Source organism: Thalia democratica, chromosome 2 (genome assembly GCF_965202585.1).
Source record: "Thalia democratica chromosome 2, ktThaDemo2.hap1.1, whole genome shotgun sequence".
Classification (NCBI taxonomy): Eukaryota; Metazoa; Chordata; class Thaliacea; order Salpida; family Salpidae; genus Thalia; species Thalia democratica.
The window spans coordinates 106,976,520-106,982,519 of NC_139166.1; positions in this window are offsets into that span (position 1 = coordinate 106,976,520).

The following is a 6,000-nucleotide window of genomic DNA, read 5'->3' on the forward strand; positions in this document are numbered from 1 at the left end:
TTTTCTTCTTTAATTTTCAAAAATTTTTGAAAAAAAAAAGTTCAATTAAAATATTACGTACTTTCTTAATCAGTCTTAATCCATATTGGCTAATATTTCCGTTTTGGTGGTTATTTTTCTTATCAGCAATTTTGTAAAACTAAAACTTAAGTAAATTCCTTTTGTTTGATGTAAGCATTATTGTGGTATGAATAAATTTAATTTTTGAATAAAATTAAAAAATCTAAAATAAGAATTTTGGAGGCTGGCAGTTTAACTTGTTAAAAAACTGCTCGGAAACTCCAACATTTTTTAATATGAAAAGTAAAATATTCAAAACACAAAACAGTTAAAACACGAGAAAATATTTTATTATATTTTATGAAATTTTCTTGTTGATTATTCCCATTTTACCCATTTTTACTGTTTTAGCTATACCAGATTAACCTTGGGTAAGTTTACCTCTGAGAGTAAATTTTCTTGATTACAAGTTATCTAAATTTGAATTTATTCATTGTCTTTTTTGTTTATAAGTCACTGTTTAAATTTACTTTTTTTTTAATAAACATTATCTTTAGTTTATTATTTTTCTTATTTGTTTAGTAAACTTAAGGTTCAAAGTTTATAGCATTTTTTCCTCAAAACAAGTTAAAAACTGTAGATTGGGGGTAAGTTTGGTAATTACCTTTTAATAATCAAAATTAATTGAAATCTGTGTTTCACTTTGATGGTATAAAATCATTATTTAGGTAAAAAAAAGTCATAATCTAGTAAGTCGGTTTAATAAGATTTGATAAAAAACTCAAAAAGTATTGATTTACCTATTTATTTAGTGGGGTGTCACAAGTAGCAACTATTTTACTTTTCTTATTAGTTTTGTTGAATTATCTTTCCGGAGACAACAATTAAATACTTAGCAAACTTAATACATTTAAAAAATATATTTAAATAAAATCTACCATTAACATCAAGAATGAAATTTAAACCTTAATCCTATCAAACATTATGTTCTTAATATTTATAAAAAATTATTCTACAATTAAATAAAAACAAAAACTAACCTTTAACTAAAGTATGTAACTATCTTTGATTTTTAAAATTTTTAAAGGGTGCATTAACTAGATCTTTTAAATAAAATTACTTTGAAATTTATAACTCTATAATTAAAAAGCTGTAAGTGGTATACAATGGACACTAAACTAATTTACCTGTAAAAAGATATTATCGTATCAACTAGAATTAATACAAAGAAAACATACCTGAATAATCTTTTACTAACTCAGCCTATGTAATTAGTATAAAGGGAAATTTAATTAATCAAAAAAGTAAAAGAATGTTCATTGAAGATTTTATCGAATTATAAATTCAATAAATAAAATACTTGTTCCTAGTTTTTTAATACTCTTTAGTTTAAACACTAATGAAGCAGTTTTATTACGTCATAAAGTTATATTGTATTTAAGAATGATAACATATTCGTATACTTAAATAAAATTTTTAGCTTGTTTCCGTATATCATGTAAGAATTATAGAAATATTTGATAATTTTTTTATCAAATCAAGTTTATGTAAATTAACCTGATTTTTTTTAAACTAAGATAAACTAAACTATTATTAACTATCTGACATCAAAACTTATTGTAAGATTAAAGTTTGTTTATGATAAAAATAAGCATGTTTAGTAAAATAAAAATTATAAGCGATTATTTTTAACAAAACTTAATAACTAAAAAGTATCTATTTCTTTGTATCTGAAAAAGATTGATATTTTTTTTTGTATACAAACCGTTTTACAAGCTTAAAATCTTTATAAAACCACTTTTAAAATTTTAGATTAGATTTTAATTTGTAGAATCTTGTAGTTTAGTAAGAACTTATTTTACTAAATAAAAACTGATATCATCATCTGTCGTTTTTATGATACATTGTTGTTTTCAAAGTAATCTATTTTTTATATTAAGTTTTTTTATATAATTTTTACTCAAGTGTAACTTAATTACCTCTAAACTATTAAACACTTACTTTAAACCAAAAGTTTAGTATTATTTAACAAGTAAATTATTATACTAAAATCTATAAATTACATCATAACTATTTATTTTTTAACTTATATTTTATTAGAATTAGAAAAATTATATTAAAACAACTATTCTTAAAAAAAGTAAAAAAAAAATTGTAAAAAAAGAATTGTGTTTAAAAATTTTCTAAATAGGAGCAAAAATCTTAAGTAGTCTAAAAATAAAAATTTAGAAACTATAGATAAAAAGTATAAAAATGATATTAACGACAAAAGTTTAATGAGTATTTAACAAAATTATTTTGATTAATTGTTAAAGCTCAAAATAAAAAGCTTACTTATTTTTGACAAATTTATTAGGAATAAAGCAAACTCTTATTTTAAAGTTTTATATTTCTTTTATACATGTTTTGGAGTAAAAATAAAAAAAAGAAAAATAAACCTTTACAGTAAACTTTACAAAACAAAAATTTCTAATTTAAAAAAAAAGGCAGAATAACGAAATAAGTAAATAAAAAACTAGAAGGTTAGAAAAAGTAACAAAAGCAATTTTTTTTAGTTGCAAAAAAGTTTAACTAAAAAAATCAGTAGCTATAAATTGTATATACTTCACGAATACTTTACTATTTTAAACAGATGAAAACTGCAGCGAGTCTAAAAAGCTACTAAGCTTAACAAAAAAAAAAAAAAACGATTAAACTCAAACAGTTTAAATGAAACAAAACTATTCTTTAAAAATAAAAGAAAAATCTAAACACCAATGAATCGAAAACTTTTTGAAAAGCTTTAAAGAAAAATTAAATTGAGAAATCTTACTTAGTTAAAGTGTTAATACACTTAAATTTTATTTTTATTTTTACACTATTTATAGCTGAAAGTATTAAACAATTTTTTCTTAAAATGGTTTATAAAAAAACAGAAAAAGTTTTTTTTTTACTTAAACAAGTGATTATCAAGTTAATTCAATAAAATATAACTAAATATCTAATATTTCATGTCTATTTACCCAACCCGGTCCTTCTTCAACTATTGTTCCGTTCTCATCGTAATGTAGATAACGATATGGTAAATAAATTTGAACCTGAAAAATATTTTAGTTTGTAAGTTTGTTTGCAATCTAAAAACAAATTTTAATAAAAAAAAAGTATCAATTTTAATAAAAACAAGAAAAAGAAATTTTAATTTAACACCGTTGACGTTGAACAATTCATACGAGTTTAATGAGTTGCTAAAAAAACTTTTACTAATCTATTTTACTACTTAAAAACTTTTAACTTTATATACTTTTTACAGTTATGATATCTACAGGACAAAACTAAACACGAAATTAAAACATTTTTGTTTTACTTACATATAAAGCAACTGATGTTTTTATAAACTGTTTGTGTTCAGATGACTTTAAGTAAGACAACTCATATTCAGTACTGATTTTATTACAGGTAAAACTAAAACCAACTTCAGAGTTAGTTTGTTCAATCACTCTTCGTATGTCATCAAAATTAATTCTTATAAGATTAAGAACCCATCTGCAAAGTAAAGGTGATTTTGTAACTTCTTTTTGTTTAAGTTAGTTAAAGAATTAACTTCATACGTTTACTTAAATGTATATAGTATTTAGGCTATAATGAATTTTATTCATGAAAATGAGTAAAAAAATTAAACGGTATTCTTAAAAAAGTATGTATATAAGATGTTAAGTATACTTTTTGTTTCTATATTATTTTGTAACCAATTTATTTTTGCTTAAAGTAAATCTTTAGAAGCAAGTTTGACTTTTTTTTTAATTGAGCTACAAAATATATTTGAGTAAATTAGTAGGGTAACTAATCAGCGATAAAAAACAAACCTTTAAACTGTTTAGCTTCAGAATTTTAAAATAAATTTTTCTTAGTCTATCGTAGTCCTTATCAACGAAATTTAAACCTAAGTAGGCTAATTTTCCTTCTCGTTGACATAACAACAACATATTTTCCGCTTCTTCAAAGTTCTTCACTTCTATTACAATTTTTTCACCAGCTAAAGTCATTCTACTTATTTCATCAGCAGAATTAATCAAAGCATTTTTGGTACAGTTATTTAGTACGTAACAAATATACGCTACTCCAAACACTGTTAAAATAAATTATTTGATTTTGTAGTTTTAAAACTTAATTGAATAAAAAACAAAGAAAATGTTTTAAGTTTTTCAACAAAAAAAAAATCTATAATAAATATTTTGAAAATATTGTTGTCATTTTTTTAGTTCAACTAAACATAATTTAAGTTCTTACTATTTTTTCTATAGCTGATAAGTTTAGTTCTACTTTCTTTTTTACCGTATATTTTTGTATTCGTAACATAATCATATTTTTCATCCTGTCCAATAATTACTAATTTAACCTGTTAAGTTAAAATAAAATACATTTAAGTTATTCAAAACTTATAAAGCGTTCTTTTTATAAATTAAATAAAGCAAATATGATAGAGGGAATTCAAGAAGACTTTAAATCCAAGGTCAGCAAATATGCCAGTTATCTATTTTTTCAGACAGTTAAACAATTTTCTTCAATCCGAAAAACTATATAGCTCAGAAGTTTAACTTTCTTAATTTCCATAAACAAAAATTTGCTTACTATACAAAACAACAAAATATTTCAATTCATAATTAAATAAATTTAAATAATACTTCAAGTAAATCAATAATTTAAGCTTATAAAAAGTAATAAAAGTAATAATTTAAACACAATAAAATTTATATATTTGAAAAATTTGAAAAATTGGACATTTTACTAAAATGAATTTTTACTATTATACCCTTTTAATTGCCACTGTATGGTGATTTAGCTACGTTAATGCTTAAATTAATTTAAGTTTAGTATACTCTTCTGAAAATGTTCTTTATAGCCAATAATATATAACTTCTATAGCCTATACACCTACAGCCTCTATAACTAATATAGTAAACAACCTATAGCCACAATTCCAAAGCTTTAACAAGCGCTTTGGTCACTAGATCTATTGAAAAAAATGGAGGTTTACAACATCAACCGTCTCTTAAATGCAATTCTTATCAGCAAATGAATTTTTCCTGGTTTCTAAATCTTCTAAATATCTTTTGGAGTCTTTAAAATACTTATGTACTATATTACTTATGTATTATTTATAATACATATGTTCCAAATCTGCAATATCTTGTACTAATTTGGTCCAATGAAAAATATTTTATTTTTTTTATTCCTCATTGTAAGGTAGTATTTCATTCAGAGATTCTGTAATTAATGAAATACAATCTTGGTAATTTATTATGCTAATTTTGCTGTCTTTACCTGTTTTTCCAATCACAATTTCTCTGTTTTATGTTTTGTCTCTAAGTTTTCGTTTAGCTTTTTGAAGATTTTTATTTAAATTTTTCTCGAACTTATGCATATGCATTACCTGATGCTTTAGGTTACAGAATTTGTTTCAAAAAATCTGGATGTATAAACCAGTTTTCCTCGTTATTTAATTTTTATCTGGCCTTGAGAAATAGGGGACTTTTAGTTTGTTGTTTAAATAACAATAAAATTGATTTGTGTCATTAATACTTTATCTTTATTCATAAAAATGTTTTTCATCTCTATTGCCCGTATGTGTTTTATAAGATTTCTTTTTCCCATTTAGTGTGAGTATGATTTTTTTAAAGCTAATAAAATTACCGTTCGCTTCGTTACTAAAAATCTTAATAAAAACAAGTTTATGAAAATAAAATATTTTAATGTACGGAAATACCTTGCTTTTTAGAAAAATGTTTGATCAGTTTGTAACAACTGATTTGCTTTATTTTATAAATATAACAAACAAACTTACTGAGTTTGTATCATTTTCTAGTTCATACGCACATTTATTAACAAAGTTTTGTATCTTCAAATTATTGATAGTCTTACGCAGATTAATTTGAATTGATTCAACGACGTTTTTAAAGAAAGGTTGAATTTCATTGAATAAATCGCAATCAAAGTTAGTACCAATTACGCTGAGATCCATGT